The sequence below is a fragment of the Parasteatoda tepidariorum genome, chromosome 5 (assembly GCF_982258835.1).
Source record: "Parasteatoda tepidariorum strain Cologne lab strain chromosome 5, Ptep-v5.0, whole genome shotgun sequence".
In the NCBI taxonomy this organism is placed as follows: Eukaryota; Metazoa; Arthropoda; class Arachnida; order Araneae; family Theridiidae; genus Parasteatoda; species Parasteatoda tepidariorum.
Window position 1 is genome coordinate 24,423,179 of NC_141759.1, and position 24,754 is coordinate 24,447,932.

The window sequence follows — 24,754 nt, forward strand, 5'->3', positions numbered from 1 at the left end:
ATTGTTATAATAATTTTACATTTCCAGAGCATAAAACAGCAATTTTTATGAATTCATGAAAATTATAAAAAGCATTAAAATCGAGTTTTTTTATGTACAAGCTATTCAAATAATATTATACTAGTAAAAATAAAATACTATTATATCTCTGTAATGAAAATAACATTACATAACAATATAATTCCATTTTTCTTTAAGTCAACAGGTAAAATAGTAATAATTTTTTAAAAAAAAGCTTGACAGTTTTATTTAACTTTTTTAAAAATATTATATGAAAGTTATTCTACAATGTAGCATTTTATTCCAGGTTTAATTAGAATAATAATAAGAAAAATAAGAAGAAAAATCAAAAATAGAGAAAAAATTGATTAACAATATAGATTCAAAAGTACTCTCCACATTGCTTTCAGTTATTTGAGTTTTTGTTTTACAAGTGGATTAAACGATACTAAGTTTCAACTTTTCACTCCTTTTCCGTGGAAGCAAGTTCTACACAAGGATTGCTACCCCTACACTAGCTACCCCTACATTTATTTACATTGTTGCACGCGTGTGTTTACATACGCCGAATTCAATGGTAAGTTCTTTTATTCCTTACTTTAATTATTACTATTTTAGAATGTTAATTCATTATAATGCTTCACTGTTAAAAAAAGTAAATAATTATTGTAGTTAATTCTGCTTGAAATAAACACAAATATTCTAAGCCTATCATTTGCGAAGTTTAACAAACTATGACAAAACGTAACGATTTTGGAAAAAAGCAAGAGAATTTGTTGAATCTCATTTACTGTGCTTAATGTAAAGAGACGAAATACAGACCCGTTATATACGATTGTTATGCAGTTAAGATATTTTTAATAAAATCATGAATTTTTGGAAAGTTTTCTGATGGTACCTAAGCTTAATCAAGGAATATTAATCTGAAATACTGAGTTAAACTAGTTGCGATCTTATGTAAAAAAAAATTCTATTTTAAAGCTTTAATTATCAAAATTATTAAATTAATGCTGCATTATTTTATTCACCTGACAAATTTTGTTGCTATAATAAATAACAATTAACAAAAAGTAACAATTATAAGCATTATTCTGAAGATAATACTTAAATGTCATTAATCATGGTTGACTTTACACACCAAAATATGAGTAGAGGGGATATTTTCCTTCTGTGATTTGCTGTGCCTACTATTGTGGATTTCAAACTTGCATACATTTATAAAAGAAAACTTGTAGAGGTTTGCCAGGGGGTAGTGGCTACAAGATATACCCTGTTGAGTTTCTTCCCATGTTTTGTTTTCAGTGTGATGATAGCCACTGGAAGTTACCAAGACCTGTTGTTTATTCTGCCACAGGTGATGATAAACTAATTTTCCGCAGTGGAAAAGAATTTTAGCTAGATTTATAATGTAAATTTTTCTGTTTCACTAATTTTAGGGGATATTTCCATATATTAACCTGTCACACTAACTACAATAGCCAAGCTACCAAATAGATATAAACTTGAAATTTTTTTTGAAAAAAACATGAATGTTTGCCAAATGGTTACGAGTTATATCTTTCGAGTTGGTCCCTTTCTGTGATTTTTTAACTTTCTTTCAGTTTCTCCGATACCAGAAGTTGCCAAGACGTGCTGATTATTCTGCCATTGTTCCTTTTATAGAGATCTCCCCTGATTTTATGAATCAAATAAAAGGGGATGTTTCCCTATTTGAACTAGATTGTGCCAACTAAAAATGTTGAAACAAGAAAAAATATATATATTTTGTACTTTGCAAAAATTTAAAAAGAAGTATGTAGAAGTTTTCCTGAGGGTTGCTTCAACTTATATTCTCTGAGTTACTCCCATTCTGAGATATTTTCTTAATTTTTCGTGGACCGCTGGAAGTTTATAAATATTTATCCATAGGTAACAACATAGAAATACTCATTAAACTTTTAATTCCCTATTAGGGTTACTTCTGTATTGTGAGCAGTTATGCCAAGTGCTATCGTCCAGGCACCAAATAGATTTCTAACTGCTAACTTTTTAAAAGAATATGTAAAGGTGTGCGAAAGGTAGCTACGAGTTATACTCTTCAAGTTGATCTCCGTTCGTTAATTTTTTTAGTTCCTCCTGGTTGCTGCGTGGAAGTTGCTTAGAAGATATAGTGATTATTCACCGGCAGATCATGATACGGGCATTTTTCTTACTGTTTTGCCTACTCAGTACGAGATGGCATTTTTATTAGCAAATGAGACGAGACAAGTGTTATGTGTGAAACAGTCCTATCATATTGTTATTAATTTGAGCTGTCTTATCTACTTACCTACTATTGTCTTATAAAGTATAAAAACTATTAGTTGTTGCATTTTTAAAATAGTTGAGTAGTGGCATTTTCTTTTAACTTTACCTTTTTAAAGATCCAAGGGTTAAACACGCTTGATTGGTGTAAATTTTACAAGAGTCTATAGCAGATGGTTCTTCAACCAAAATGTCGTGGAAGTATCATCTTAACAAGCTATTGCAAGAGAAAATCTCACATGGACAAAATAGTTTTTTGACTATTTATTTTGCAACATGATATCTTTAAAAAGAAAAAAAAAACACCCAGTTGAACAATTACTGGAAATTTTTCTTCTTATTTTTGAAACAGTTTTTGAAATTTATCAGCTAAAACGATATGGAAAATAATTGCAGTAATTTTCAATATTAAATTATCTTTAGAATTATTCTTATTCAAGCTTTTATTTAAATTTACATTGCTGTTTAAAACTTTTTTAATTCTTTTATAGTCACTGTATTCTAAAAATATGCCTAGGCAGAGGTCTGTCAAGGCTAAATTTACTACCGTTTAGCAGTACCTTCACAAATTCAACTTTAGAAAAAACATTAGTTTCACAAAATACTTTTTCTTATAATTTTATTTTTGTATTCCTTAAGAAACGATAAATCCATATTTTTGTGTTGATTTTTTAATGTAGTTTTTAATTTTTCACAAATTATGTCAAAATTTTCATAAAATAGGTACCTATCAGAAAAACCTAGACAGACCCTTGCTAGGTGAAAAAGTTCAATTGAAATTTTTATTGCTAAATTTTTCTTTTAAACAATTTTTGTCTTGGTTTTTACCTAGCTTTTTACATTTCTAAAAAACTTTGTTTTTATTAACTGTATGACACAGTAATTAAGAATGTTTCTATTGTCTTTATTCTTATCTGGAAAATATGATAATTGGAAAGACTGAGATGTAAAGCTTTAAAATTTCATTTTGAGAATTAAAATAGATTTTTCTGTTTTACATTTGTATATAATCTTTTGTTTTTTTTAGCATTTTTAAGATAACACAGCATTTTAATAACATATTTCTAATAGATTATATTTTAGTTAATGTTGCTTTATGGATACTGCTTTACAAAAAATATTATTCTTAGCATGGAAGTTTTGTTGTAACAATTATGATAATTTTTTTTTCTCTTTCTATTTTACTTCATAACTTTATTAAGTATTTCTGGTTTAGTTTTTTGTTTTCCCTTTAGCCCATTCCACTAATATAGATAAGCATGGAGTAATTTCCAATAATAAATAAACTTATTTATTCGTAAAAAATATTTATTAATGAATTTTTTTTTTTAAAAATATTGCTATAAAAATATATTCTGCATTTCACCATTTTTTTTAGCTAACATTCTGCCAAACCATTACTCCTTACTTCTCTAGTTCTGAATAATAAATGTGCCCGTATAAACAAAACAAAATATGTTTGAATTATTTCTATGTTTTTAAACGTATTAACTGAATGAATTTTCTTTTTCATAATCTATTGATGTACTTCTGAGGAAGATCTTTGAAAAGGATCTAGCTTTGAGAATGAACCTCCATCAAGTCTCATTTGAAGGTACCTGAATTAAGTATGTCTAAAGAAATAACTGTATTTCAATTCTTTCCTTTTTTCTTGTGCTTAAAAATGGGTAAAAAAATTCGTGAAATTATAAACATGATCAAATCAATTGTTAAAAATTATTTCAGATTACTTTTGCTGATATTAAAAAAAAGTAATTAAACATTGTTTACATAGGCTGCCCATGCTTCAATAACAACAAATAAAAGTACTCAAAAATTTGTCTCTTAAAATGAATTATCATATATTGTAAATATATTTTCCATGTACTGTAGAATCCTAATTATTTCATGCACAATCATCAGCCTTTGCACTATTCAACTAATTTATAATAGAAGTTTCTGGTGTAAGTTTCATGGTTAGTATCAAGTAGAATGGTAAACTGTTACTGTTTTTACCACCACTATTTTTGCTGTTCCAATGTTTTATTTCACTGACACTTAAAAAAAAAATGTGTTTTATCTGCATTAAATTAGTCTTTTTATTCATAGTCCTCCATAAGTTCAAACAAATTCTGAAACTTCTATTTTGCTTTTGAGAATTCTTCAGCGATTATGCAGATTGATGAATCCCTCAAAGGCTAAGGCTACTCAAACCAAACATTTGGCAAACATTAAAATGAATAAACAACATCAATTAGAAATTCTCGGGGAATTAAGATTTATGCATATTGCTCAGTATTTCAAATCTCCGTGGCAGAATCGCAGCGAAACGGCGACATTGTTGCAAAATTTTACAGATCTCTTGCAGAAAGATTTTTCTCTTGAAAAGAAGAAAATATTACTTTTCTTTTTTACAGAAATATTTGAATCATGCATTTAGATAATCAGTTTTTGACACGCTCAATTTTCACCGATAGTATCATAAATCGACGTAATGTTTTGATAGTATTTTCGGCAGTTATTGATATTGATTTGGTTCTTAACCATCTTGATATATTTAAACAATATGGAAAACTCGAATCGAGCATTTGAGTATCTATTTTTTAAGGCTATCTATTTTTTTTTTTTTTTTAAATTCTATTGAATTTTTAGAAGTTATAGATGTTGATTTCTCCTTAAATTTTAAATCAGATATTTTTTATACGATATTATTTATTGCAACCTAATTTCAAAGTGTAACACGCTTTTGAGGAGTCCAATTTACGTAATTACATCATATATTTTTTTTTTTGGGGGGGGGGGGGGCAATTGCTACTACGGATTTCATGATATTTAATATTTTTTTATTGTGATGATTATTTACAAAATGCGAAGAAGCTAATAAAGTGTGTGTCTTCCCACCAACAAAATGTGAGAATATCACCCATAATATTAAAAAAAAATTATTTCGTGTTAAATTAAGAAAATCATTATTATTATTTTTTGTTAACACAGCATATTTGCCATTTTAAATTAGCAACATATATGTTTGTTTGTATTAAAAGTATTTTGCAATTAAATCTTAGTGCTGGAGAGTTTAGTCGCAGATAGCTCAAAAACATTCTGCCACAAGATTTCAAATTATCCTTGTTTTAATTAAAATAAGCCAATTGTATATATGTTTATATATATATATATATATATATATATATATATATTTTTGTGTACATCTGCAGTTTTCTACGATTCTGCATATTAGAAATTGAACTTTCAATATTGTTAACTTTAATCAATGATTTTATATCTATGACTATACATATGATATTTTCTATTTATATGATATATCTGTCTATGATATTATCACTTTATTTTTATAAAGTTTTTTTTTTTTTCAATAACTTCTGCACTATATTATTATGCTTACATTAAATGAAAAAATTTTTGATTTCATACTGTTTGAAAACATCTTTTATTTAAATATCTTATTTTTCCAAGTGAATGTTTTTGTGTTTATTATTTGGTGTTGAAGTATTAATGATTAAAATGCTTTGAAACACGATTCATTGTGTATATCAAGGTTGCAAAAAATGCTTACTTTTCTCTAAAAGAGTTAGACTGACTAGTTTTCATTAATTTATTATATTTTCTTGCATTTTACTGTATACATTTAGCATACTTATGTTCCAACTTTTTATTTTAACAAAAACTATTAAGTAAAATTTACGTTAAATGTCTAATATTGCAGAAAACTTGTAAGTTAAGTAGTTCATGCAATGGAAATTATCACTACTACAAACTATATGAATTACAGTTTGACAAAAAAATATATATTTGTTTTCACATCTGTAAATAAGTTTAAAAAAATTTTGATATATCTGCTCTATACTTGTTCAAAAAATTTTTTATTTTATTTTTTTGCAAGGGTGTGGAAAGTTGGTAATTTTGTTTTGCTCATATATATATATATGCAGCATTAAAAAAGATAATTTCTAATTAGTTCCAAGCATAAAATTATTATTTTTTGAAACAATTTTAAGTTTAAGGCTGTTCCTCCGAATTGTTTTTATAGTCCAAAATTGCTATACTGCATTACTCCAAACATTCTGTCATGTTGCTACAATTAACTAACACCATTGTGTTCCTTTCATTTAATCACATTTTTCGAAGAAATATTTATTAAAATATTTCTCCAAAAACTGTGTTTTGTGTGAAGTTTTTTTTTTGAAATTTTTTTACCCAGTCCTTTTTAAGTGGTTTAAACAAATAAAGTTTTTACTGCCCTCAAGCAACCTGATTGTAACACACTAGGGTCAAGGAACACAGAACCTATTTTTCCCACCCTTCCTATTTTTCCCACCATTACTAAGAATTCCGTTGTGGAAATGAATTTCTATATCACCAAACAGCTTTCTAATGTATTTTGGAGTAAAGTGTTACGTTTTAGCAGCGATTTTACAGAAATTAAAGAATTTTCAAAATAACCATTTTTTGTTTAAAAAAGCTTTAACAGAGGCAATTGTAAAATGTAATTCTTCACTTGAACTAAATAATATATAGTTTAACAAATTACTGAATTTGTTAAAATTACTCCTTTTGTATATTAAAGATACTGTTAGTGTTAAAAGGCATAGTATTTTTACTGTTTTAATAAATGAGAAATTAAAAATTACGTAACTGAAACTAATCGAATTGTGTTTCTGAACTACAAAGTTCTTGCAAAATATTCTGAAGAGGAATGAAAATTGCAGCCAAGGAGCAATAAAAAAATGAAAAGAATGAGAGAGGAAAATGAAATTCTGATGATAAGTAAATAAACAGAAAGTATAGGGCAGCTTTTAGGAGTACTTTACCTGACAATGGGCACATGTCGTGGCAAGTACTGCGGTTATGAGAAAAAGTAATTTCAAATAGGAGTGTTTTGTGAATAGTTTTGTCTTGATTTTAGGTCAGCGTGGGTAAACCAATTGACACCTTTATTCCTTCATTGTTCCCCTATTAGAAATGTGCTCTTACTTGTTACCAAAGCAGCGAACAGCACCAGACTAAAACTCTGGAGGAGTTCTCCTCAAAGCCACACGAAAAATAATTTTATGTTTTGTTTATAACTTACTGCTGGCTTCAATGTAAGATTTAGTTAGGATAAAAAAAAATTATGAAATATTCTAATTCAGATTTGTGCTGTATATGTATGTAATTTTGTTGTGTAATATGTGACTAAAATTTGTAAAATAGATTTTCTTATATCTAAGTATTTGGATGTACTCAATCGATATATACTTAGTAGAAATTCCATGAAAATAATAAACAGTTTTAATATTTTTTTTAAAAATTTTATTTAACTGTATTTTATCTAGTCAGTATTGCTTCGTTTTAGAAATCTACTGTTGGTTGTAACAATTTAATATTATTGTCCGGTATATTTTTTTTTCATATGCTAAAATATTTATTTGTTTTCCAGGAACATTGCAGTGAAGAGGTGATAGTAACAGCGGGATGGAAGAAGTTACAAATGTTTCAGATCTGTGGCGATGTGTTATAATTGTAAATCTATATATTGTAAATATATTGTATGATAGTTGTAAAATAAATAAAACTTAATAAATCTTATTTGATTTAATGTTTTTTTCTGTATTTAAAATTATTTAGTTAACTGCTCTTCTGGATTAAAAATTTTAGTTTTACGAACATAAGACTTAGAAAAATTGTAATTTTAGTAAGTAAACAAATCAAATGGTAAATTTGGTTAATATATTTTTTTTTTTACTTCGTGTGTGTGTTAAAGTAAATTTTAGTCAAATTTTTCAAGCTAAAAATTAAAATATATGAATTTAAAAAAAAAAATAATGAACCCAAAAGCATTCTAGAAGAGTAGATAATTTCCAGCAAGCAATTTGGAAACATGGACTTCAGGACAGCAGTAGATTTCTTAATTATTAATTTAAACTAAAAAAAAAATTATTTTTTTTCCATATGGGTTTGGAAAATCATGTAAGTATTGAGTAATTTTTTCTTCTACCAATTCTTTATATTACAAACTTTTAGGAATGAAAAATGTAAAAAATTCCTGAGGGACATGAAACTTCATAAATAAACTAGTATGCTGCTGTGAAGAGGTAGAAAGATTTGCATTCCATATTCGTTGAGTTATAATTTGAATTGTAAAAATTTACAGAAAGTGTGAGATTAAAAACAAAAGCTTTTTCTAGGATTCTAAAAAAAAAACATGAATATCGGCTATTTTCCGTTATTTTAGTTTTAGTTCGAAAAGAATTAAAAGTTTTTTTTAAATAAAAAGTAAATGCTATATTTTTTAGTGTAATTAGTGCAGCGTAAACATTAAAATACGGAATGGTTTCTTTCCTTCTTAGTTAAAAAAAAAAAAACTTAAAATATGCTATTGTTAACAATTCGGTTAAAATTACGATAAATTGAAATTAATTTAGTTAAATTTTCGCGAAAAATTTATCAATTCACCTAGCTCAAAATAAGCGTTAAAAATATTGATATATAAGCGTTAATAATGCGTAAATAAAGCTCAAAATAAGCGTTAATAATACGTAAATAGTATGGATAAAATACGTTTGTATTTTGGTTAAAATAACGTAAAATGTACGTTATTTTAATAAAAATAAGCGTTAAAAACACGTAAATATTCTTGGTGAAAAAAACGAATTTATAGAACCAAAAATATACGTAAATAGTTTGGTGAAAAAAACGTAAAAAATACGTTAAAAATTGGTTACGAAATTCACCTTAGTCAAAATAACGGCAAAAATCCGTCATTTTTACGTTAAAAACAGCCCAAATATAAACGCTTTTTTACCTAATTCGAGACTACCACTCGAAACGGAAATAAAACGTTTTAAATAAACGTTTTTTTGCTATAAACCTTGTGGCATTTTAACGTTATTTTCACGTAATTAATACTTATCTCTGCTGCATGGGAAAGATCGTGAGTTAATTCTTCAGTCGAAGACTACCCGTGTAGTAAAAGGTGACTAGTGCACGTAAAATCTGTCTGTTCACAAAGTCCTCAATGTCCCCATAACAAATAATAACTCTGGGGATACTAAATTGGAGATTGATCGTTCTCTGTTTCAGGTCAAAATTACGATCTGTCGATGAATTAATGGATGTTTGAATGGGTTCACCCTATAAGCAGGCTGTGACTTGTGTGTTGCTAAATTTGTATTCTCGGCCGTAGATGGAGAAATTGAAAAACAAGAAATGAACCCTCTGCCTTAAATTCGCCTGGTTTCACCAAGCAGGCCTGCTGATATTGGCAAATGGGATTAGAAACAACAACAACCATGCTCTAATTTGATTTAAATGTATTTAGAAAGAATTAGTTTACAATTTCTTACTTATACATTTCTTTTCCCCTTATTTATTAATCTATTCTCCTTATCAAGTAAATGTAAGGTATTAATTTTGGTTGTTTTATTTTTCAAATTGAAGTAGTATAAATTTTGTATCATGTAAATATTTTACATATTTTAAGTTTTTGATTTATATTCGCGAAATTTGTTTGTAAGCTTGCTGCAAATATAGTTCTGTATGTAAATTTGTACATTTTTGTATATTTTTTAATACTATAATAAAAAGAAGGATAAATAGTAAGGTTAAATATATAATTTAAAAATTATGCCTAATTGAAACGTTTTGTCAACTAAGAAGAAATCTTTAGGTGCCATTATGTGTGACATTCTAATTTCTAAACCTGACTTCATGGTAAATTCTCTTTCAACTATATCAGTAATTTAAAATTTAGTGTATAGAAAGAAAGGATAATCATTCAGATTATCCAAACGTTAACTGCTGACTCTCAATTGATGAAATATGTTCTTTCAGATAAAATTCTCTTTTAACTGAATTAGTAATTTAATATTTAATGCATAGAGAGAAAAAAATAATTTCAGATGAGCCAACTAGTTGACTACGAACTGTCAAACTTCAAACAAATTATTGATGGATTAACATTAAAATTGAACATCCATTATAGAGCTGGAGAGAAATCCAGTAATAATTTTCTTTCATTGTTGGCATTATGAAGTGTTGAATTTTATAAGCCTAAGAATTATTTAGAAATAGTGGTGGATAAAAATCTACTAAATTGAATTTATTAATCTGTATATAATATAATAAACTATACGATATTAATATTAACCATAGAAAACGTAGTATTATTATAAATAAAGAGAGCTAAATGATATAATAACGGAATTAAAATTTTTTGTTTTAAATTCTTTTCTTTTTTTTGCAATTTTCTTTAAAAATTGTAATAAAAAGCACTTTCTTCTATTTTTTCACAACACTTTATTTTTTAAACTATTGTTTATATAGAATTTGATAGATTTTTCTTAAAACTAAAGTAGTAGTTCACATAATAATATAACTATTACTCGAGTTTGCTTTCATATTTTAGATGTTTTTTTAAAAATAATTGCCGTATATTATTATTGATTATGGCACTTAGATTTTTAACAATGCTATAAACTTTTTGCTGCAATTATTGAACGTGGATGTAAATTTCATTCTTAATTTATTTGCTTTTCAGAATTTAGTTTTGACCTTACCTAAAAACATACATAATTTTTGATATTGTCTTTTATTTGTTGAATAATATTGCAGTAGATGTTTTTTTTCCTATCTTATTCTTCGCACGTCAAAAATAATATTAATCTAGTGAGTTAGCTCTAAATTATTCTCGCTAATTTTTTTTATTACGCCGTAGGAACTTCTTATTGAATCTTTTAATCGAAATATTTGTTAAAAAAGAAGGTTTTTCTCGTGTACAACTCCCAACAGTCATAGAAACTTTTTTTGATGTAGACCAGAGGCTTTATTTAATTATCTCTATTTTGTTTTTTTCTCTTCCTTTTCTGAACAGAAGTAAAAACCTCCCACCAGTTGTAGCTTTCAAATTAATTACCCGTGTAAAGAAGACTTAATCAAATAAAAGGGATAGAAAAAAAAACCACCGAAGGCATCAATTTTAAATTTACAAAAGGAAAAAAAACGTATAAAAAGGAATATAAAGAAGTGCTTTTTTATCTACTTATTTGTTAGATAAGTTGAAAGAAAGTTAAGCAAGATTAAAAGTACACGGTTCTATACCCAGGTATTTAATTTAGATTTGGAAAAGATGATTTGCATTTTGAAATAAAAGGTTAAGGAGAGTTACATGCTGTATGTTTGTGAAATCATTGTACACCCTGGACCAGTCACCTGTCAAAAATCAATGACTTCCGGAGTTTCGTAGCTACACTAATTCAACAAATGTTGCGAACCACTAGAAATGTAAAACTCATTGCTTATAAAGGTTTAGCAACCAATTCTTTATATGATAAGTGATGTAATTTCATCTAAAATTCAAAATATTTAAATTCCTTTTACTTCAATTGCATTCCAATTACCAGAAAGAACCACCCTAAAGATCACAATTCAAGACGAATGGGAAAAAGACCGCTAACGGCTCCAGGCGCCCATATAAATATGGATGATGATGATTATAAGATAAAGAGCAAAAGTAAGACTGTCTACTTAGCATGCACTGTCTAAAGTCAAACTAGATAATATACTGTCTGGCTGAAATTTTCGATCGAAATTTGTTGTTCCGGAAAAGGTATAAAACCTAAACTGGCAGGAACTGGAGCTTACAGCTTAACAGAGATGCCAACTTGCTCCTGACTGCGGTTAAATATTTTCTAGTGATAGTGTTTCAATATTGGGTTAGTAAATTCGATTTATAGGGATTTTATTCCCCACTACTTCCTATAATTCAAAGTCTTGTGTAAAACGCTACATTGGTACAATTAAGACACGTTGGGACTTTTTAAAAATTAGTAAAATCTGTAAATTTCAGTTTATAGCTTTCTAATGTGTTTTTGTTATAAACATTTTGTAGAATCTCAAGCAGATGACACTTCCGGACCAGAAAATTTCTATTGAAATTTTTGTCAGACAGTACATTAACTAGTGCGATTTCAGAGAGTACGTTCTGAGCGAAGCGACTCGCTTTAACTACTAGTTGTTTAAATAATAGTCCTAGTCCTAGAGTTTAGATTTTATTGGGCACCTGGGCCGCGAAGCGGCCCCTATCCCATTCATCTGGAATTTTTGAACAGTTTTGGTTGAGCAATGAGGTAAGCAGGCAATGGAGTTGCTTTTATGAATGTTTCAAGCTCTTTGCTTGAATAACTAAAAAGGAATCAAAAATAAATTGAGCAGCTTGCTCTAAACTGTGTTTGTTTGATTTTGGAGTTGTTCAGAATTGTATCAGCATGAGTAAACGTTATTTTCAGAAAGGTTGATGAAATTATTTGTTTTGATAGTTATGATATGAGGCGTCGGAGGTGAAATATGCAGCTATTGGTCTGTAGTTTTTATCTTTGATATAATTTTCAAATTTAAAGATTTCATTAAAATTTGCTGTTTTACATTCTATGGCTTTATCGAAAAAATCTGCGTTTAGCTTGTATATATGCTGTGATAGAGTTGGTATTTTGAGGTCTGCATGTATATTGGTATTCCGGATGAACCATCTTGCACAGGTTATTTTTCTAAGGATCTTGTTTTGGCATTGGTTTAATTTCTTCAGTAGATGTTGAGGTATCGTTGTCCAGGCAGGTGAGGCATAGGTAAGTATTGGGCGGATCATTTCTGTATATAGTAGCTTCTTTAGTTTAAGTGACATATTCTGATTATATATTAATGGTTGTATGGCTATTATTGCTGCATTTGCTTTATCTATTGTGCTTTTGATGTGATCATTCCAGGTGAGTTTGCTATTAATTATAAGGCCAAGATAATTTGCTTTTTTAACTATTGGTATTGGTATGTTGAACATTTTTGGTTGAAGTTGTGGAAGTATTTTAATTCTTCTTTTTTGTATAATTAATATTTGTGATTTTCCAGCATTTACTGCAGTTTTCCATTTTAAGCACCAGTCTTCTTGTTTAAATAATAGTGGTGGCTGCAACTTTAAAAGCAATTCGTTTTACATTTCTACTGGTTACTAGCATTCGTTGAATTAGTGTAGCAAGAGTGACTACATTGCGCCGGAAAGGGTTAAAGCAATTTTTCGAGCAAGAGAGCTGTTTCAGACTGCATTAACCGGTTAACGCCCAGCGTCATATATTTAGGACAGTTCCTTTTTTCAAAAACATTTATTGTGGTGGGAAACTTTTTTCAGTATTTTCCTTTATCTGGGTGAATTGAAAGATTCTTGGATACTATGATGATTTAGTTATTTCTGATTAGATCTAGAATTATAAGGAGCAAGTGCTTTTTGATCTCGCAAAGACTTTTTGAAAGCTTTAACAGTAGAAAAACCAATTAATTTCGGTAATATATTATACCACTTTTTCCATAAAACCACTTTTTGTATCATTTCAATATATTAATTCGGGACAAAACGAGTCAAATGCAAAGCAGGTTAAATGTTTTTAAACAAAACAGAATTTGGCAATCGAGAAGATCTAAAACACATCTATTGAATTTGAGAAAAAAATTGTCATCTATATCCACAAAGAGATAAGTAATCTAGCTCTTTCTTAACACGTTCACGCCGGGGTGACCCACCGGTGGGTCACGCTAGATTGTCTCATCTTGGCAGCGCACCGGAGTAAAAACTGGCAGCAATAAATTTCATTTTTTAATTTTTTTCAGGGAATATTAAAACTCCATAACTACCAATCGTTTTTAACGGATGCAATTTTTATATTGAATTGCTTCTTCGCCGTGATATATTTCCTTACAGTGAATTGTTATTGTTTTGAATAGATTAACTCCTCCCGAATATTTAATATTGAAATAGTTCTTCTACTAGTATTTTCTCTTTTCCCGAACCAGTATTTTCACTTTTCCCGGCGTGAACGTGTTAAAAATTTACCCTCACAAGCATCTTAGAACTTCCTTTTTATTTTATCGTCTAGAATTGACCACTAGTATTGTTAACTCTTTAATTTTTGATATCGAATTTCTTATATAATTATACAAACGGCGTAAGAACATAATTACAAACGAAATCTACGAATCCGTAGTAGTTGAAAAATCGGTAGGAACTTCAAACTAAAATTTGCAGATTTTAATAATTTGCGGAATATTTTTAATATTCCATGTTAATATTAAAGTCAGAGTTTACAATTCTTTAATTTTTTTTTCTTTCTTATTGTACATACGTTATTCCAATGCAAATTTTTTATTATTATTTGTTATTTTTTTATCATTTTACATATGTTAGGGCTATTCATATTTTCTAATAGTAGTTTAATCACATGTTTTTTTTTTAATTTTTTTATTTATTTTTTTTTTTATTTCGTATTGTGTGTACTTTTTTTACGACCTAAGTCTTTCATGTATTCTTTTTCATAACTTATGGTCAATTAGTATTCTTTTTCCAATCAAATGATTGAAATATAGACTCAACTCAATGATGGACAGCTTCTGGCCAACTATTCAAGACTGGTACTAAATAATAAATTGCCTTATCAACTCTCACCACTTTTATCAATATCATAAAGCTTGATTATGTTTCATTAGCACAGCGATGGCCTATCACCTTAAAGTAATTATTTACATTGCTGTAACACTCCATGGTACATTGCAATTCCTCTTTATCTTTTCTTCTTCATACCTATCTTCATAATAGTTATTGCTCTGTCTTTTATGCTTTTTGTTTAACTGTTACATATTTTGCTTTTCATTAATTCTCATGTTTTGTGTGCTGTTGCCAGTGGCTCAATACTAGTTACCATGGTATGTATCAAACAACTAGTTTTGTCTAGCACTGTCTAGCTTCGCCTTCGACTATATTAGTATTTTGTTTAGTGTATTTCCAATAATGCTTTAGTTCTTGCAATTATCATATTAATAAACATTGATTATTGTAATGATCTTAATATTTTTGTCTCTGCCTAGCGCCGCAATAACGTTTTTCTTTATTTATTGCGTTTACAGCTCCATTGCTGTAATTCTCTTGGTCAAGTATAAATTTACAATTTAATGTCACGATGGTAGCATTCTTAAACTTGACTGATAGGTTTTTTAGCCTAAACAATATATCCTAATTCACATAAGCAATACTTTATTGTTTTCGCTCATGTTTTCATTCAGCCTAGAGTTGCCATTAAGCGTGTATACCCCACGATTTCCTCATAATTTGTTTTTATACACCTAATGTAGTGTTATCATAATTTTCGACTGTTTCACTAATCTTTGAATCACTGGCAGCGGCGCACACTAGCATCAATGGAGCATCACATCAAATCAATTTTTAAATAAAAATTTTTACATCTTTCTTGGATTGATTTTTTCTGAGTAACTGGTTGGGACTCACCCTCGCCAATTAAAATAAAAAATAAAAAAATAGAAAATTGGCAACTAATACTTTGGTTTCTCGAAACGTCATTTTCTTCTGACGTATTGACTCTACACATTGACTGACAAAAATCTCTGCTTACATATCGACTACCTTCTTTCATGGCTAATTCACAAGTTACAGACAATTTTCAAAATCCTGCAAGATTAACAAGATCCCAACGCAGAGTTACACAAACCTTTCAAAGAATTGACTATAATATCTCACTCACAGAAACTCCTTCCAGATCAAAAAATTCTCATCTAAAAGATAATAAAATCATACAATGTCCTGATACTAATACATCACCTTCAGTAATCGTTGATCTCACTTCTGTCTATGAACATACTTCTCCGGTAACCAACGACTACATCATCAGTGATACTCCAACTTCTACCAACAAAAATACCTCCATCATGTCACAGACTAAAACGGATATCGAGCGCCTTCTACAAATAATAGAGAAAAACGTCAACTACAGCTATCATAAGAAAATATTCCTTCCGCAGGAACCACGATCTGCTTGTATCAACGCAATTGAACAAATAAGGAAGATAACTTCGGAACAAGAAACTCATGACTTGATAAACTCTAGAAACTTCCAAACATCTTTAGAAAGAAAATTGACGACATACGAATAAAACTTGCTGACTTTTCATTAAATGTTCCCTCCTCAGAACCACTAAATCGAATTGAAGAGAATCTAAAGACCATCAACGCAAGACTCGAAAAATTAGAAAGTATCACCTCCATCAATGTTGATGTTCCACGAGTAATAATACCACCAAAACCAATAATAGTAAGACCACAAGAAGACTGCTCCACAACTGATATCGTGGAAAGGCTGATTCAGGAAGAACCTAAACTGCCCGTGAAAAAAGTCTATAGAAACAGCAAGATGTTAGAACTAAAGTTTCATAACAATCAGCATAAAGAAACGGTTCTCTCAACCTTACAAAAGACAGGCATCCAATATCACGACAAAGACGTAAAGTTGTTCTCTCTTATTCTTCTTAACACACCTATCACATTCACAGAAACTGAGATTATTGACTTGATAAAAATCAATGGCGATTTCGACCCTGCCTACGATATCATCAAACTGACCAAAGAAATCCCACATAAAAGAGATAATTCTAAGAGACACATCATTATAAGAGTCAACAGAAAACTCTCCATCAAGCTTTTGAATCTTAATTATTTCTACGCTGGTCTACAACGTTGCATAATTAAAAAAAGACTGATCTTATTAAGGTGCAGAAAATGCCAGACAATAGGCCATCACCAAAACACATGTACTGAGTCACACTGTTATTGTGAGAAGTGCGGATACCGAGGTCATACCATTGAACATTGCACAGAAAAAGAAGAATACTGTATAAACTGTCACTCATCCAACCAAGACTTCAATTTAAATCTGGACTGTAATCACAGAGCCTCCTCGCCTTCCTGCTCAACTTACCTGCACGAACTAAAAGAGCTACGTCAATCCAATCAAGTCTACACAAACCCCTACTAAAAAGACATTTATATTTGCTTGTTAACATTTCTCTATATCTAGTAATACTTTTAACTCTATTAGTTTTTTTTTTTTAAAGTTTTTTTTTTCTTTCTTTCTTTATTAATTTATTTTACTCATTTCTTTTTACATTCCATATTTTTTTCTTTCCATTTCTTACTTTTTCTCATTTTATTTATTCTTAAATTTTTAAAGCAACTTTAATTCTTGTTTAAACTTTAGTTTCTAAGCATCCCAACTTAATTTCATTTAGTCATGCTTAACCAATTTAATAATGATATAAAACAGTATACTATATCAACAAATCTTGACGGACTTAACATTCTACAAATTAATCTTCAAAGGTGCAAAGCAGCTATCTTTCTATTGCAAAAAACGGTTGTTGAGCACGGTATCGATATAGTTTGTTTTCAAGAACCATATTCTCCTAAAGGAGCAATAATAGGATACCCAAGCTTTTGGAAACTTTTCGTGTCGGCAGATGGTAAAAGCGGTATATTTATACCAAATAAAACAATAACTCCTCTACAGTTAGATATCCTACAAAATTCAGTTTCGATTTCGATAAATTCATCAAATAATTCTCCATTAGTATTAATCTCTTTTTATAATTCTCCAAGTGATAACGAAACAAATTTAATGAGGGATTTAATCTATTACAGCAACAAAAATTTTTATAATTCACCTACTCTAATTTGTGGGGATTTTAATGCTCATCATGACTTCTGGGGATATAACAACAGTGATGCCAGGGGCGATGCTTTACTAGATTTCATAACATCTAATGATTTGAAAATTCTTAATACCCAGCCCGCGACACCGACATTTGTAACCTCCTTAACTTCATCATTCCCTGATCTTACTTTAACAAATAATCCAGATGTTTTAACATCCACAACATGGAATGTAATGGATATAAACAGTAATTCTGACCATAAGTACATATTAATCCAAGTAAATAACACATACTCTTTTTCCTCATTCACGCGATTCAAAACGAAATACGGAAATCACAATAAGTTCAGAAAAGTTTTTTCAACTTTTAATCTAGACCTAATAGATGATTTAAATACAATACAAAATCACTCAGAATTAAACAATTTTACGAATAACTTAATTAATAAAATTTTTATAAGTTGTCAACAAACTTACAAAACTAAACTTTTTCATCGTCCAACAAATGCCACTTGGTGGACAACACAGTTAACAATTTACAAAAAAGAACTTCAAGCAATTAAAAGACGCTTTCAAAGATCAAAAGATATAGAGGTTATTAATAAATATAAAACAATTTATAAGAAAAAAAGAGCAGAATATAAAAAACATATTATTCAAGCTAAATATAAAAGTTGGCAGATTCTTTGCGAAAACACTAAGAATATTTACGGCGCCCATTATAAATCTTCATTCAGAACAAATTCATATCCAACAACACTCACAAATATATACAACAACAATTCTCAACTTGACGAAGCAAACAGCATTCTCAAAAATCTTTATCCTGACGATAATATTATTCCTACACGTCCCCTAATTTATAGTAATAACACACCGGATCCCCCATTCACACACAATGAGTTACTACGCCTAATTAAAACTCTTAACAGCAAAAAGGCACCCGGCATCGATGAAATAGATTACATTGTAGTTAAAATTTTATTCTCATTTTTCAGTACTTTAATACTTAAATTTTTCAACAAATGTCTTGCTCTAAATTATTTTCCAGATCATTTTAAGAAAGGTCAGGTTTTACTTTTTCTAAAAAAGGGCAAAGATCCAAAACATTTAACATCTTATCGCCCAATCACCCTTCTACCTTGCTTGGGTAAATTTCTGGAAAAACTTATTATTAAAAGACTTAATTTTCATTTGGAAAATGTAAACGCCCTTTCAGATTTTCAATACGGTTTCAGATTCGGCAAGTCAGTCCATTTAGCTTTGGATAATTTTAAAGATAACTTAACACACCTAAAAAATAATTACAAACACGTTGCAGCTATATCTTTAGATATTAAAAGTGCTTTTGACAACATTCAATATAGTATAATTAATTATGAGTTGTCAAAACATCATATTCCCTCTAACCTTTGCCTTTTCATAGAAAGTATAAACACAAATAGACAAGCAATTGTTTCAACAGATCAAGGTTACGTAACTAAAAACATTTCAAAAGGTTGTCCCCAGGGGTCATGTATTGGTCCTACAGCATGGAATCTTACTATCAATAGTTTGCTTAACATACATTCCGAAAATTATATGATCCAAGCTTTTGCAGACGATCTGATTATACTGACTTTTGCCAACTCAAGGAGAAATTTGGAAGAGATTACTAATAATTCCCTTAATGAAATTCACGCATGGCTTATTCAAAATGCTCTAAATCTCTCTATAGAAAAAACAGTTTACATCCACTTTTATAACACAGATCGCAGTGCAATATTTAAAATCAATAATATTAAAATTAAACATTCTAATCATTTTAAATATCTAGGAGTAGTCATTGATAAAAAATTAAACTGGGGTTCTCACATTAATCTTTTAAAACAAAAATCTAAAACATTATTAAATTCGCTTCAAAAAATCAACCAAAAATCATGGGGTATCAACCAAAAAGCGAGAAAATTAATATACAATACAGTAATAATTCCCGCATTAGCTCATGGTTGCAGCCTATGGGCTACGAATATCTCTCCACGTATTTATCGCACTTTACAATCTATTCAAAGAAAATTTCTTTTAAACATGAGTAGAGCATATTATTCTACCCCAACGGCAGCACTTCAAGTATTAACAAATATTCCTCCTCTCGCAGAACAGATTATGTCAATATCTTGTTCAACAACCATAACTCACCTCAAAAAAGATGCCAAATTTAATAATATAACGTATAATACACTAGACTATGAGAAAAAGCTAAAAATACCACATCGCCATCCTTCTTTTCACACAATTAACAAAATAACTTTAGTAGAACAGAATAATTTTGATTTTAACAGAAAAACAAACTATTTTACAGATGGCTCGAAGACAAATACAGGCACAGCTTTCGCTTTCCTCAATATTACACATTCACAAAGCTACACATTAGACAAGGAAAATTCAGTCTTTCAAGCCGAACAGTTGGCAATCTTTGAATGCATTAAATACATTAAGAGCACTGAAAACTTTAATAATAACGATACTTATGTAATCTGGTCAGACTCAAAATCATCAATATCATCAATACTTGATTTTGGCACAAGTAATAGAATTTCATTTGATATTCAACAAGAACTACAACACACATCAATTCAAATTTCCTGGATTAAAGCACACAGCAATAGAGAAGGTAATGAAAAAGCAGATGATTTAGCTAAACAATCTACGAGACAACAGAAAAATTATGTATACCCACTTCCAGTTTCATATCTTAAACGACGTATTAAAGATTCTCTTCTAACAAAATGGCAATCTCAATGGAATAATTCAGACAGAGGCAGACGTCTATTCAAAATTATTAACAATGTTACTTTTTTCAAAACAATTCCTCCAAAACAAGTCATCTGGTTCTTGACGGGTCATGGACCATTTCCAACCTTCTTTAATTACCTGCATATAACAGATACTGATCTTTGCACCTGCGGCCAACAAGGTTCGCCTGAACATTATCTCACTAGTTGTTCCTACACTGTCTCCTGGCATAGTCGTCAACCTAGCCCAACAAATTTAGAAATTTGGCAGAAAACTTTTATTACAAACAATACTTTAAATAAAAGATTAATAACAGTAATGAACTTCTTAGCGGATAATGACTATCTATTAAAATTTTAATAACTTCCCATTTCACATGTATAATATTTTTTTTTGTCTAATTTCTTCTTAAATTCCACACTTTCAGTAAAATCTGTTCTTTTTTTTTTTTTTTTTTTTTTTTTTTTTTTTTTTTTTAATTTCTAAAATTTTTTTTTTAAATATTATGTTATTTAGGCTGGAGTGGAGCTGGACCAGCGGCCAAGTCCTGGGCTATATGGTTAAGGGTTTTCATAACCTAGGTACATGCTCAGGGCTTGGAGGAAAGAAAAAAAAAAAAAAAGCCTATGTGGCTACTGTGCACCTGAGAAGCTCGGGGGTAATACCTCGAAGGGAGGTGAGGCAGTCTGCCACAAAACGTCTTCTCTCTCTTAAGCTTGTTTGTTCAATCTCACTACTTCATTTTAATTTTCTCTCAGTAAAAGATACTGAACCCCAACTTTCACCTTTCAGTTGCGCTTCGGCGATTTATTATTTATTTCCACTCAGGGCTGATGCTAAGATAACCAACACATATGAGTGAGAGCCCCTGAATTAGACAGGCCGACTTATCATTTATTGTTGGAGCAAAGAACTAACATAACCACAGCGAATAAATATTTTCTAGTGGTAGTTTATTAATTGTAAATCTTGGTTTAATAAGTTCGATTTAGTTGATTTTAATCCACCACTATTTCTAAACAATGAGTAGGCTTATATAATTCACCACTTTATAGTACTTACATACCTGCCAACTCTTCCGGATTTTCCGGAAGATTTTGTTTTCATACCTAAAGTGGTAGTAAATATATACTATTTTATCTTTTATAAACTTATTTTTTAAATGATTTTGATCACCACTATTGTTACAAAAAGTAAGCACATATATTAATATGCGTTACTATCATGGTTGTTAACTTAAGTTTGCTCATATACAACGTATTTGTTTGTTTAAAATTGAAGTTTTAATTCCATTTTAATACCACTGGGAAAAATAATAACGGAAGGGATTAAAAGTTGGCAGGTATGTACTTATTACATGCTTTACATTTTTAAAAGAAGGCAAATATTGTCAACTATTTGCAAAATTTACTTTGTAGTTAGTTACCGTTTTTTAAATTATTTTGGCGTGTCCGGCGCTGTTGGCATCTCTGTAATAAAATAACTAATACTAACATAACGTTAACTTGCGAACTTGTTGGCTCCATTATTGCTTGATAGGTCAGCTCTGATAGTATATGAGCCTTAGATCCGGTAACTAATTAAAATAAATTTCCTTACTATCAGTTTTTAATTTAGCTGTTTTCTTTTAGTTCGGATTATAAATAAACTGGACTCCAAAGAGGCTGATATATTCTGCATTTGACCATTTTTCCTTCGAGTGAGTCGTACCTATTTCATTCTCTTGCAATTATGTCTGATTTTATTAATTCTGAATTGATTTGAGCGTTTGAGTAGTTGCAAATTATGTAAAGGTTTCTGCCTGCAAATTTTAGTCATCAATTTACGCAACCATACCGATTAAGCTGATAATTCAACTACGCTACAATGGCTACTTATCATCATCATGGACGTGGCTGTAAGCGGCTGACTGAAAGACATGCACGTGACTCAACGACGGATGAGGAATGCACGGATTTTGAAACCAAAATGGCTAAAGAGTTTGCAGACATGGAAAGGAGAATTAAAGAAGATGAAATGAAAAATAAAGAACTACTTGAGAAATTAAATAAGTTGGAGCAGTCTCTCATGCCTGTGCCAAATAGGCCTGAAATGCCGATTGCAAGAGTTGATGTCACTGACATGGAAATTTATGAAGGCGGCCAACTTTTGGAACAGACGGGGAAAGCGTCAACCATTGATTCAGAAAGCTCAACCAAAAATAACACAGAACCCCCTCCGAAAAAACGAAAAAAGAAGAAGAAAACGCAAACCAACGTCAAAAAAACGGAAGATAATCTAATCATGACTACAACAAGCTGCCATTCTTCACCAACAGATACCGCCACTTTCTCACCACTACCAGATTCTTGCTTAGCTCCACCCATGGAGGATTCAAATGAGGCTGCAGCTCCACCCACAACTCCAGTAAAAGTGCTAACAACCAAGCATATTAAAGTCTTAATTCGTGGACTCCCAGCTGAACTAAACACAGAAGATATCTCTCATGAATTGGGGAAAGCAGGCATCTCAATCCAAAAAGTAATACAGTTTAAGAGAAAAGTGGGCGAGGCCTATCGGCTCCTCCCACTTTTTCTTACAATTCTTATAGAAACAGAAAATAACCAACAAATCTTCTCCGTCACCAGCATATGTGATGTCCCGGTCAAAATTGAAAGGTTCCGCGGCGGGAGAGGCCCGATTCAGTGCTTTAACTGCCAAAATTTTGGCCACACTCAAAAAATATGTAATTCACCTCCAAGATGTGTTAAATGTGCCGCAGAACATCGATCTTACGAGTGCCACAAGGACATCATCACTCCACCTATGTGCTGCAATTGCGGGGAAACCCACACTGCCAACTACACGGGGTGTAAAGCCCGTCCCCCCAGGAGGGGCCCTCGTGCCATTCCATTCACAACTACAGGACAAGCTCACAGATTGGTAACGATCATCAAAGAACTTCATGATCTTTTAAAAAACAAAGAAGTGTTCCGGCTATTACAATCGATCATGAGGGAGACCACTCCTGGTGATATCTCTTGCCTTAGTTAGAACTCTTATTTTAATCACAGAACTCTAATTTCGTATTTCCACACTGCTTATTTAACAAATATAGAATGTTTTCAGTTTATTCAATTTCGAGTTGCATACATCAGATGGTGCCACTAAAGTTTGGCAAAACCAAAGATTTATACAGCTCGACTTATGTTTTTATCTATGTATCATCTCGTTCAATAATTTTCAATTGCCTAATTTCCATTTCACCTTTCATATTTCTATACATAATATTCATATCAAGCTGCATTTAATTACTATTACACATTTCTCAAATTTGGTTGAATTCATGTTTTTTTTGCAAATAATGATTACGTATCTATCTCCAATAATGTTTGTAAATAAATACCAACGTATATTTTCATATCATGCCTGTATATAATTATCATATTTCTTTGTAATACAAAATGTTTTTAATTTATCAAGCAAAGAGCTTGACTTTTTTTAAAAAGCTAGCGTAAAAAAGTTACACTGCATTTTCAAATCAAGCTATTGCACATTTCACTAATTATGTTTGAATACAATGCTCTTTTCCATTGATCAAGGTTGCAAATAATGATTAATGTATCTATCTCCAATTATGTCTGTAAATAAGTACCTATGTATATTTTCAAATCATGCCTGTATATAATAACCATCTTTAAATTGATTGTAGTACAAAATGTTTTAATTTATCAAGCAAAACGCTTGACTTTTAGAAATAGCTACCATACTGTTGCTAAAATCAAAATGTCTTTAAATCAACGTATATAATATTTCATGATGTATTGGATAGGGGCTGCTGCGTGGTCCAGGTGCCCAGTTTTTGCGAAATAAAGAAAGAAAGGCTGATATTTTACGATGGCAAAGTTCGAAAACTGATGGAATAATAAAACAAGAAAAATGAAATATCTGTAACTACCAAGTCTTTTTTTTACAGTTACACAATATATAAAAAAACAGCTTCTTTCCCTTGAAAATATAGCTGGTATTTAATAGATTAAATGAATGAAAGAAACAATTTACTCCTCCCGATATCTAGTTCTAACTGACATGGCTTTACTACCAGCTTTTCCTGGATTACCATGGCTTAAGTTAGGCTTATAAAAAGTAAAGAGAATGCAAATCAATAACAAAGATACGTTTCAATACTTTTATTGTAAATTTGC

General features: G+C 30.1%; 1 long non-coding RNA gene across 1 annotated transcript; it reads left to right on the forward strand.

Annotated features, from left to right (window-relative positions):
• The first annotated feature begins 587 nt into the window (after nucleotides 1-587).
• LOC147808697 (uncharacterized) lies at nucleotides 588-7,848 on the forward strand. Its single transcript, XR_015433651.1, has 2 exons — nucleotides 588-3,890; nucleotides 7,700-7,848. It is a non-coding gene; the product is annotated as an uncharacterized LOC147808697 (long non-coding RNA).
• The last annotated feature ends 16,906 nt before the right edge of the window (nucleotides 7,849-24,754 follow it).